We start from the raw sequence: 11,884 nt of genomic DNA on the forward strand, positions 1-11,884 counted from the left end.
CAGTATCAACTCATAATTAGGGTTGAAATATATGAGGATATGCATAGATTTGACCCAGAGTTAGTAGTGATCATTTCTGGTGGACTCTGTCAGAGTCGAGATTGTGGAATCTAGGGAAGAATTCAGACAGCAGGGATAGTGGAGCAGAATTCTGAATCACAACTAGTTACCTACAATGCGAGAGGGTATATGAGGGAAGGAGGGCAAAAAGTGAGGAATGTCTAGCTTAGGGGCTATAAAAGGATTCTGGCTATAAAGGTTACAAATTGAGGCAGGGAAGCATCAATACCAGCTACACACCTCACCAAAGAGAAGCAGCTCCAGCCACTACATTAAGGGTCAGTTAATTAAATATTTGACCAGTTTAGCCCACGGATGATGCTCTAAAGAGCCAAATGGTCCTTATCAGAAAAAAAGTTCCCCATCCTCTGAAGTTTTGCGTTATTTGTGTGTTTTTTCATGGACAACCAAACCAAACCAACCAACACAAAAGACTCTTGGCTTCTAACTCAAAAAGGTGGTCTGATTCCTTTAAAGTAGCCACTACACTGGAAAGTGTATGGTTTTGTGTTTCCAGAATATCTTGACATGCTTCTGTCATAGTGCTAATCTCCGTGAAATTGCATGTTTCACCAGCTGGTCTCTTTCATAAACTCTAAACCATTTGAAGGCAGCAACCATGTCTGTTTTATCCAGAGCCATGCCTATTACTAAATATGTAGTAGGCGATCCATAAATATTGGAAAAGAATGGAACTGATTAAGAGTTAAAGAAGCAAATTGGCATGCAATATGTTACATTGTTTCTTATGTCCATGGTTTCTCTGTATGGTGAAAGATGCAGTGAATAGTAGTTTAGTTGTAATTATGGGGCTCTTGCAACATGATATAGAATAATATGTAGAAATCTCTTTAAAAAGTAACCTTGGGAAGTTCATAAGCTGCAAGAAATAGCACCAAGGCTGACTTTCTTGTCCCCTGATAGTACACCCTTTCTCACCCCTGCGTCACCCTCTAGGGAACCTCATCATCAGGATGAAGATGTCCTGAACTGTAGCTATGACTCCTACCCTTGAAAGGTTATCAATACCCCTCCAAATTAGTAAATTGTATTCGATTTATAACATCAGGTTCCCAGGCTTCCTGTTAGTGTGAACCAGTCCCCAGAGACTAATTATCCTCAGGTGATCTTTTCACTGAGCTTATCAATAAAGCTGAGGTCCAAGTTTTCAGAATTCTTATTTTATCATTTCTATGTCCAGTGACAATATACTCTTCAAAACTTGGGTCTCCAAAGCAGAATGTCAATGACAGGTTTTATTTTTCTTATTTCCAAAATGTAATTTTGGTGTTTCCAAGTTAAATGGCATACTCTGACTAGTATGTCAATCAAATGGACTTGCATTTGAAATAAGAGGTTCTCAGAATTTCTTTTCACTAGAAATTTAAGTAGGAGTTAGGGTGAAGAACAATTTTCTAAGTTGAGTATTTACAGGCATTTTTCGTTTAAAGTCGCATATCAGCAATGGTTCAGTCTCCTGGTTCACGGTTTGTTTGAAAACATAAATCTAATATATATAGAGGTAAATATATTTTTTAAGTAAATTTAAATTATTTTTTAATGGAAAAAATTTACCATTATTTTACTAGCAGGGCAATAGTGATGTGGATCTAAACTATATGAGGATCAAAATTCCACAACACCGTCATGTAGCATTGGTGGTTCAGTGGTAGAATTCTCGCCTGCCACGCGGGAGGCCCGGGTTCGATTCCCGGCCAATGCAACGGCCATTTTTTGTTCAAAATTTTAAAAAATCCTGCAGTTGTGGTATTCCAGATAATTGTAAAAGGAAAAAGTAACACCCTTATAATTTCATCTTAAGCTAACTCTGAATATTTGAATTTGTCATATTTCTCTTTCGATTTTATTTTTTTTTTTGAAAAGCCATTTTCGACTTTTAATTGAACCTCCACGTAGCTTCAAGCCACCAGGACACAGCCCCCCCTCCCCCCCAACACCCTTAATCTCCTCAGCTCTTCTGCTGAAGAATTTGGCCTTTAGATGACAGGCTACTTTGGAAGCTGACCCTTCCCCAGAACTTCGTAGTAGCCGATCGCAGCACATCAATGATGGGAGCAGCTCCAGGCATATTTTTGGCAGCATTTACCCTGGTCTGCTCACTGACTAAGGTCCACAATTTATCGAGGTTCACAGTTGGGCAGAAGTTCTGGTTCCTCTTCAAGTGGTAATGTCGCATACCGACTTTTCCAAAGTCACCTGGATGGTATTTGTCGAAGTTGATCCTGTGCTGATGCAAGCCACCAGCATCACCCCGGCCTCCTGGGTGCTTCCTGTGCTTCCCCATGCGGCTGTGGCCGTGGCTCACGTGGCCCTAAGTTTCCGGGTCTTTCTCAGTCTGGAGGGCATGTCGGCGGCCGAGACGAAAGAGCTTCTCTTTCGATTTTAATTCACCTGATTTTTTTTTGGGGGGGGGGGCATGAGAAAAGAGGTCGGAATTGTAACTTTTTGGTATCTGAAACGTCACTGGAACGGCTTATGGATAATAACATGTTGTTCTCATTTTTATTATCAGCCTCCCAAACCGTTGACAACGAAATCATTTTTGGAAACGTGACAAATTTTCTTGCCTCGAATTTCATTTTGAATCAACCTAAGATGTATTAGCAGAGTGGCGCAGCGGAAGCGTGCTGGGCCCATAACCCAGAGGTCGATGGATCGAAACCATCCTCTGCTAAGGTGTATTTTTTTGTGGGTTTTACTTTTTTAAGTCAATATTAAAATTTAAAAACCGAATAAACTTGTTTTTCACGTATTCCCCATCATAGGTCTACATACCAGTCTTATCAAGTATTTGTGTGATGGTCCTCAACGCCATTTGTTAAAAACATTTTTAATCTCCTGCGGTAAATTTTTTTCATTAGATCTTACATGAGCCCTTTCTGACTCCTGTGGTAATCATTTAGAGATTAAAGTGTGACAACCTCCATATCGTTTTAAATTTTGTGCAAGTCAGACAATTGATGCAATTAGAAATAACTCCTGTAGAGAAATCTTGATTAATATCTCTACCTTCAAGATTTTGGTTTTCTTTCCGTGGTCACAAGTATTCCAGAACTATTATTCCATTGTCAGATGAACAAATTAAATTTTTTGTAACATTGAAAATATTAATTCTCATGGGAACCTATCCAAGATAAGCGCAGGTATGTAGTCGTGGCCGAGTGGTTAAGGCGATGGACTTGAAATCCATTGGGGTTTCCCCGCGCAGGTTCGAATCCTGCCGACTACGAGAGTCAGTTTTTGTCTATAACATGAATTCCATTCTTCTGTTGTTGTCTTTCAACATAAAAGCCAGCACATTCTATCCCTGTTCGTGTTAACATCTTTTGGAAACATAACACCACGCGTTTCGTAGACCTCATAAAAAATGCTGAAAAACGCTGAAGACTGTTTCGACTTGGATACTTTTGAATTACTCTCCTCACCTTACTGTTTACCAAAACAGTTTGGAGTCTGACTTCCAAAACCTCGCCTGTCTTTAATGTCTTTACCAATGAATATATTCGATGTTTCTGAATCAGTATTTTTTTCTGATGTAGATTTTCTCTCTTTTCTTTATTTCTTTATATATATATATATTTTATTTTTTAATTTAATAAATCTTTTTATTGGGGCTCATACAACTCTTATCACAATCCACACATACATCAATTGAGTAAAGCAGCCTCATACATTCGTGGCCCTCGTCATTCTCAAAATTCGCCTTTCACTTGGGTTCCTGGAATCAGCCTGTTTTCCTTTTTTTCCCCTCCCCCTTGAATCAGTATTTTTTAACAGAAATATCCCGTCTTTCCGTTTCGTTGGACTGTACTGAGCATCTCACTTTTGGGGGCCACAATTGCAAAAAGAAACTACCAAATAATTCTGTTTTTCCGGTGTTGCCTAAATTTGAGCTTCACAAAATAAATAACAAAAAAACGTGTGCTCGCTAAAACTCACTCTTTCTTACTCATGCATATATACAATAGAAGTAAGAATAAATATAACAGATTTATCTTTTATACCCGTGCAATCAGCAATCCGGAAATGCAGATAAGAAAGGAGAGGAAACAGGAATGTAAAACGGTGCAGTCTGAAAGATCATCTAAAATCCCAGTAAATTTCACCAACATCACATAAATAGCTAACTTTTTTTTCTTACTGTGCTTTCCACAGGCATCCCTATCTCTAGAGACTTCTCATTTTGCTCTGTAAATGCAGATTGCGTATTCAGACAGGCACAGTTCTGATTTTTGCAAGGAACGCCCGTTCTCAGCCTCACCTCTGGCCTAAGATTAGAACAATTCCAATCAAAGGGCGCTCTGTCCTGGCTTTCCTCCGGATCGAGCAATTCTATTGTTTCCTACGATTTTTAAGAAGCTATTAAAAGATATTCTTCAGGCTCCTGGTGAACCATTATAAACACTCTGACAAAAACTTGCTACGGAGACGGTCTTCCACAGGCCCCATGGTGTAATGGTTAGCACTCTGGACTTTGAATCCAGCGATCCGAGTTCAAATCTCGGTGGGACCTTCCTAATTTTGGGTTTCCCCCCCCCTTTTTTTTCCTTCCCCTTCCTGCCGAAGAATAGACATACCCATCTCGTGCGAGCCTAACCTCTCCTCCCGCCCCCATTCCATTCTACAGGGATATCCTGCAGAGAAGTATCCATTAGAATAGATACACTCTTCGTGAATTCTCCATCCACTCTGTCTTGTCTTCCCTGTTTTGCTTAACTTTACCTTTTGCCTTTTTTGGCTATAGCCTCTCAACTCCTGGTAAATTAGGTATCGCCTCTGGATGCTTAAGGGTTCGCGCCAGTCTTTCCTATATGGGAGACTACTCAATGCGCCCTGTCAGCTTCAGACCACGAACTCCGGAGCCCCAGTCCTCGATAATCGATTGTCCTATCCATCTTGAAGCCTTTGTTCCAAGTGAAGGCTTCATAATATTTAAATACAGACTGAAACGCAGTCAAATGAATATGTAGATATAGTACTCCAAAATTCCCCCAACAAAGGGCCCCATGGTGTAATGGTTAGCACTCTGGACTTTGAATCCAGCGATCCGAGTTCAAATCTCGGTGGGACCTTGTTCCGTTTTGGTTGGCTAGTCTTTCATGAATCACATTGTGCTGTATAAAGATCTACTTTCTCCGTCGCCTTTTATTCTCCTGAGGAACTATGTTCTGTAATGAATGAATCCAATCCTTAAAGATTGGATTTTTCACTTGACACCATTCCTTATTATTTCGCGAAGTCAGTCAGATCATTGTACCTTATTTTTAATCTTATTTCCATGCCCCTGGTGCCTAGCAGTGTGACCCAATGGTGCTTCTATTCTCCGGCCCAACTCAAAAAGTACTGGCTTCCTCCCATAAAAGGATACCCCGTGGTATAAAGATTGGCAGACTGGCCTCTGAATCCAGTAATTTGAGTTCCAACATCTGTGAGACTCAGTAACAGTAATTTTCTTTTTCTTCCCTTTTTTTTTTTTTGGTGGATATGGTGGTGGCAGCGGGGGTGTCTCCTAAATTGTTAACCCCCCTGGTTGTGCAATTGGCAAGTGAGACCAATATTATTACCACCATATTAATGTGTCTCAAGCCTGTGGGAAACTATCACTAACCATTTGCTTTTGAAATTGTAGCCCCACCCTTCTTTCGCTTTGGGGTGAGTTCCTTGTGGTTAGATGCTGTCCAGTCGGTTTGGGCTCAGCTACTCCAGATCTAAAAGAAGGACACACTGCCCAGTGCCATGCCATCCTCACCACCGTTGCTATGTTTGAGCCAACCGCGGTGGCCACTACGTCCGTCAATCCGTCTACTTGAACCGGATCTTCTTGTTCACGCTCCCTCTGCTTTCACAAGTATGATATTTCTTAAGTCATGGTAGGTCAGAATCTGGGCAGCGGCTAAAGTTGCCTGTTTCATAGTCCCCAGTCTCAGACCAGTCCTTCCCTGGAGCCTACTAAAAGGTGTTCGTTCCATCAGCTTCTAAGCCCTCTCTCACACTGAGAAAGTGTAGAGAGTAATTGCCGGGCCCAGTTTAGAGCTTCCGCTGACTGTACCTAGTCGGAGTCTGCTCTAACTCCGCACACCAACCTGTGCCTAGTTCTTTGGAAATGTCAGAGACTCTGTCTGTCTCCTTTCTTCTCTGGAGTCCACTTAACACATCTGTTGGCAAAAAGAACACAAAGGGAGAATAACAAGCCAGAGAGTGAGGATCTGGCCATTGTCGTTATCAGATTGAACCTCTGCTGGAAGCTTTTAAAACATGACCATCTGAAACTGTAACAGAAATGCTTCCTGTGGAAGGTTTGTTATCTACAGGCCCTATGGTAGAAAGTTTCCCAGATTCACTTATGTTGTATATATAGTTCCTAATGACACTACTAAACTGAGATCTTCTTTGCAAAAGAGGTTTAGAATTTGTCATTCACCAAAGCTTTTTAAAAATTGCAACTGTAAAAATAATAACAATGTACAATCCTATCATGAGATTATGAGGGTGGGGGGGGGGGAGAGCGAGAGAGGGAAAAAGCTGATACCAAGGGCTCAATAGAAAGTAAATGTCTAGAAAAGAATGAAGACAATGTATGTACAAACATGCCTGATTCAATGGATGTATGGATTGTGATAAGAGTTATATGAGTTCCCAATAAAATGGTAAAAAAAAATCGCAAATGTAAATTTTTTTTCCGCAAATGTAAATTTTTAGGGTGGTTTGTTTTGATGCTGATTTGATACTTAATACATTTGATGTTTAGTTCATTGTTCTTCCACGCTTTCTGAGGGCATAAGGTTTGCATTCTGCCCCCATATTACCAATATCATCGTTATCTCCCCCTCATCCTTATTTTCATATTTATTCTATGTCGCATCATATGGTGACCTGCACACAACCACATAAACAATTAATTTCTTGAAATGATATGAGGCATAGGGGAAAACGAGAAAAGCGGCAGCTGGCATTCAGACGGGGCTCATGCACGCAGGTGGCCATGAACCAGCGGGATGTCACCACTAGGTCATGGGCTTTTGTTGCTGACCACAATGTCATAGAACACCATTGTCAGACACAACCACAGTAAGTTCCGCCTCATCTCACCTAGACTCAAACAATACAGGTTACTTCTCAAGCCACAAAGAGATCAAACACCCCTTTATACCAGGCAATCTAAGTTTTAACAGCTCTAGCTTCAATCTATTTCCCCCTCCTTTTAAATAAAATACTTTAAGGTACCCAATCGTAGAATTATGCTCTTCCCTGACAAGATTCAAGTCAGAACAAGTCCCACATGCTTGATTCCTCCAGGTAAATCACCCAACAGAAGCACAGAAGCCGCAACAAGGTCTTTTTTAACACTAGTGCACGCAGAGGCTCCCTCCCTTCCCACGCTGTCCATTCTCCTGGGGGCAGCAACAATACACCCAATATTGTAAACTCCAGGTGTGCTTCTGGTGGTCGTTGCCTGGAGGGCATTGAAATAATGATTTTTAAATCGCAATATTGAATTACCATTTTGATCATATCACCGTGTACAAAAAAAATTAAAATACCATCAACAATTCAAATGGCTCCACATTTCTTTAAGACAAAAATCCCTAATCTGTGGCCTGGCTTTCAGAACCAATCTTCCCAGCTCTTTCTTCTCCCATCCATCTCTTGGGTTTCTAAAGAGGACGATTATTTGTTGCAGACATTCCACAAGACAGGGATCCTTCTGAGTGTGAATCATACCACGTGTCCCGTTTAATGTTGGTTTTAATATCCATACCTAATGGAAATGGCACGATCTATTTGATTTTGAAAACAATTGCACTCATAAACTCCATTTCCCCTTGAAGCTTCTCCTTTGTCCATTTTAGAAGTATATTTTGTCGTCGGTATTCATATTGATTCAAAAAAACCCCTCCTCTCAGTCCTCAACTCATTCTGTAGGCTCTTTTATTTTCCCTTGTTTTATCAAAGCGGCCTGTTTTTAGAGAATAAAGATATCGAAACATACTATAAAGACGTAAAATGGAACTTTCCTGAATAACGAATCATAGTAATGATCTGCGAAGAGAGAGCTTTGCAGAGAGACGAGGTGGCCGAGTGGTTAAGGCGATGGACTGCTAATCCATTGTGCTCTGCACGCGTGGGTTCGAATCCCATCCTCGTCGGATCTTCTGTGTACCCACGCTACTGTGGGAGTGGAATTTTAGCATTCCCCTAATAGCCATTCGATAGGAGAAAGCGAAAAAACATTGATTATCAGGCAAGAATGTTCCGGTCCGCGTTCAGGATCTTTCCCATTTTATAGAGCATTTCGAGTTTATGATAATTGTCTGATGTATCGCACGCTTTTATGCTCAGGCTGCGTGCTCCAGGCTGTCCGTGGTGGTAATTAAACAGCCTTGGAAGCCTTAATTCCAGACTCTCAGACCTTTGCCTTCACAGAACCCCCTATTCCGAGAGCCCGGCTTCTCTGCTGCCTGAATTTGTAAAAAAAACACCTCCCAGGAAAACCGAAAACAAAAACACCCATTACTCTCATGGAGTCAATACCTATTTGTAAATTACTATACTTGTCACAGGAGAGATTTCCAGAAAAGAAAATATGACCTCATCCCTGCCCAGCCCAACACAACCCAGCCCACCGAAATCAGATTCTCCGTGTGATGGGGGTAGGGAGTGGGGTGGGGAGGGGAGTTGTTGGGGTTGCAGGGGCCGAAGTGAATTGGGTGGGTGTCTTGATAGTACTCTTGGTCCACTGAGCCCATCCACTAGGCACTCAGTCGGCTTCCCTTGTCTTGGAAAAAACATTTTAATTAATTATTTTTTTGGGGGGTGGTCTTGGAAATTTTTTTTGTCAAATCTTGGGCCCTCCTCCCCCTTCTCTTCCTCCTCCTCCTCCTCTTCCTCCTCCTCCTCCTCTTCCTTCTCCTCCTCTCTGTCTTTATGCTCTGCTTTCTATCCTGGAGTTCACTCTAGTCTCCTCTTCCATCTGAGAAAATAGGGCTTTTTCTTTTTTTTTTTTGCAAGCCCCAGATCAAATGATCAAATGTCCTCTTCATTGAATGGGCAAGTGGAAGGTCTCACACTGTTTTCTTTACATTTAAATGGAAGATCTTTTCTAAGTGCTTCAGTCTCTGCTTCTTTGATCAGCTTCTGCCACTCACATCTTTACTTTTTGCATGTGATCCCACAAAAACCTCCCCAGTCATCGATTTCTATTCACACTGAACATGGCTAGGGGTACCTACACAGCGTGGAGAACAAAACTGGCAGGGAGATTATCTCGATGGAAATATATTTCCCCCTTTAGCCTTTCTACTTTACAGATAAGGAAACTGAGGTAAAAAACACACACACCAATTATTAATTTTTTTTACATTCAAAAGATCAATTAAAATATACAGAATAGGTGGGAGGGAGGGAAAAAAGGAGCTGATACCAAGAGCTCAAACAGAAAGTAAATGTTTAGAAAATGATGATGGCAACATATGTACAGATATGCTTGATATAATTGATTGAATGGAATGTTATAAGAGCTGTAAGAGCCCCCGATAAAAAGTTTTTAAAATAAAAGAAAATATACAGAATCAACCTTCCTGTATTAAAGTGAGGTTCCATGGTTTTTGATCTAGTGACTCCCACAGGCTTGAATCCTGTATTTGTGGTGGTAACTTTTTTTTAAACAAAACTTCTTGTAACGGTACAACTTTCCCAAAGTGTGAAATTTAAGTGAGAATTTTGAGGTAATATTGGTTTATTTCACTTATATGGTATATGTGGTTCAAAGATACTCCAAGGGGTACTATCCTTTTTAGTCTCTCTTCAAACCTGCACCCAGTGAACATTCAGTAGATACTTATCTTGTGGAGAAAAATCTGGAGCACTTTGCCTGGCTCACCTCTTTTGAAACCGAATAGTCTGATTTTCCCTTTAACTACTAAAGGCGAGGGAAGAGAATTGGCTAGAAAAGAGAAGCTCCTTGGTGCTTTCTTTACAAAATAACCAGAGCCATCAAAGTGCTTTTGACCGCTTCCACCGATGGGACTGTAGTCCAGGCAACTTATCTCCCTGCTTCCCACTTTGCTCAACTATAACCTGTTCTCAACATGGTAGATTTTGGGAGTGGTTCACCTTAGTTTTTGCTTCTCAACGCTGTAAGAATTCTTGCAGTGGCAGAAGCACTTTGGTAAAATGATTTTCTCAAATCATTTTATTAGGGGCTCATACAACCCTTTTCCCAATCCTTTCACACATCAATTGTGTAAAGCACATTTGTACATTCATTGCCCTCATCATTCTCAAAACATTTGCTCTCCACATAAGCCCCTGCCATCAGATCATTTTTCCCCTCCCTCCCCACTCTCCTTCCCTCATGAACCCTTGATAATTTATAAATTATTATTATTTTGTCATATCTTGCCCTGTCCGACGTCTCCCTTCACCCCCTTTTCTGTTGTCCGTCCCCCAGAGAGGAGGTCACATGTAGATTCTTTTAACCGGTTCCCCCTTTCCAACCCACCCTCCCTCCACCCTCCGGCCAAGTTACTTTTAAACAGGAAAGGGAAGTTTCAAATATTACAGCCTCAAAAGGTATCTCTGGAAAGAGTGGAGGACACGAGGGGATGAGCTAGAGTTTGGGTCTGAAGATGATTACTTCAGGGAGCAAGTGAGGAACCAAAAGCAGGAAATCCCAAGAGAACAGAGCCCTGAGGGTGGGGGAGGGGAATAGGGGGGTCAAAGCATAGGCACCTCGCTTTCAGACCTGCCAGAGAACACCCAAATGAGAGGGTGTGGCTGGCCCTCAGTCTGGTATTTACCCCTCCTATCTGAACTGGCTGGGGAGGCGTGGTTGAGCGTATTGGCCAATCTTATTGGCGGAGTTTGAGCGTACCTGTGTGATGTCATGTGTCTAGGTTGTGGCCAGGTTTAGCTTCACCTGCCCCTAGGTGCTCTCAGTCTGCGAGCATGCTGTTCTGATTTTCCCATAGGTGGCTAATTAGTGTGCCTGGTTTCCAACCCCTTTATTGTGGCAGGGACAGGTGATTTTCATCTAGGGTAGGCATTCGGTGGTGACAACCCCCTCTATCCCTAATCTAGCTACCTGTCACGGCCAGTCCTTTATCAGCTTCCTGAACCATTTCTATTGGTATTCCATTAATGCCTAGAGCCTGATTTTTGCCTAATGCTTTCAGTGCAGCTTGAACTTCTTCCTTCAGCATCATTGACCCTTGCTCATATGTTGCCACCTGACACATTGGAGGGCCCACTAGTTCTTGTTAGGACAGTGACTCTGTGTATTTGTTGGATGTCTTGGGTGGGGAATACTTCAGTTCTTCGCTTCACACAAGAAAGAAATTCATGCTAAAGCCTGGTTTGTGATCCAAGTGAGTTTTTAATAAAGGATACAAGAAGTTTCAGGTTTTAAAGTTAAATGGATACAGGACTGTACCCCCACAAGTGGTGACCTGTGATGAGATGAAATGAGATGTGATGTGTGTGAGAGAGAGAGAGAGAGAGAGAGAGAGAGAGAGAGAGAGAGAGAGAGAGAGAGAGAGAGAGAGAGAGAGAAGGCAGAATAGCAGAGGGGAAAAAGGGCTGTAGTCTCCAGGTTCCAGTCTTTTGGGGCCTGCGGCTGGGAGGCAAGGTCAGCGATACTGGTTGACCCCATTGGCTGAATTAAGCCCACTTGGCCTAGATGGGGCCAATCCAGTTGTACCGCCCACCTAGGTGTACCCCAAACCCCAGTATTGGCGCATGCCCAGTAGATATCCTTGGTCCCTGTTCTGCTAATCTATTCTTCCATCTTTTTTGGATGTTTCTG

General features: G+C 41.9%; 6 non-coding genes and 1 pseudogene across 6 annotated transcripts; 6 read left to right on the top strand and 1 right to left on the bottom strand.

Moving 5' to 3' along the window:
- Positions 1-162: 162 nt before the first annotated feature.
- Positions 163-2,427, bottom strand: LOC142442044 (large ribosomal subunit protein uL15 pseudogene; annotated as a pseudogene).
- TRNAG-GCC (transfer RNA glycine (anticodon GCC)) lies at positions 1,713-1,783 on the top strand. The gene has a single exon. It is a non-coding gene; the product is annotated as a tRNA-Gly (tRNA).
- A 256-nt stretch (positions 2,428-2,683) lies between the features above and the next one.
- On the top strand, positions 2,684-2,755 carry TRNAM-CAU (transfer RNA methionine (anticodon CAU)). Its single transcript has one exon. It is a non-coding gene; the product is annotated as a tRNA-Met (tRNA).
- A 473-nt stretch (positions 2,756-3,228) lies between these two features.
- TRNAS-UGA (transfer RNA serine (anticodon UGA)) lies at positions 3,229-3,310 on the top strand. The gene has a single exon. It is a non-coding gene; the product is annotated as a tRNA-Ser (tRNA).
- Positions 3,311-4,522: 1,212 nt separating this feature from the next.
- Positions 4,523-4,594, top strand: TRNAQ-UUG (transfer RNA glutamine (anticodon UUG)). The gene has a single exon. It is a non-coding gene; the product is annotated as a tRNA-Gln (tRNA).
- Positions 4,595-5,081: 487 nt separating this feature from the next.
- Positions 5,082-5,153, top strand: TRNAQ-UUG (transfer RNA glutamine (anticodon UUG)). Its single transcript has one exon. It is a non-coding gene; the product is annotated as a tRNA-Gln (tRNA).
- Positions 5,154-8,146: 2,993 nt separating this feature from the next.
- On the top strand, positions 8,147-8,228 carry TRNAS-GCU (transfer RNA serine (anticodon GCU)). The gene has a single exon. It is a non-coding gene; the product is annotated as a tRNA-Ser (tRNA).
- Positions 8,229-11,884: the final 3,656 nt, after the last annotated feature.

This window comes from Tenrec ecaudatus, chromosome 1 (genome assembly GCF_050624435.1).
Source record: "Tenrec ecaudatus isolate mTenEca1 chromosome 1, mTenEca1.hap1, whole genome shotgun sequence".
In the NCBI taxonomy this organism is placed as follows: domain Eukaryota; kingdom Metazoa; phylum Chordata; class Mammalia; order Afrosoricida; family Tenrecidae; genus Tenrec; species Tenrec ecaudatus.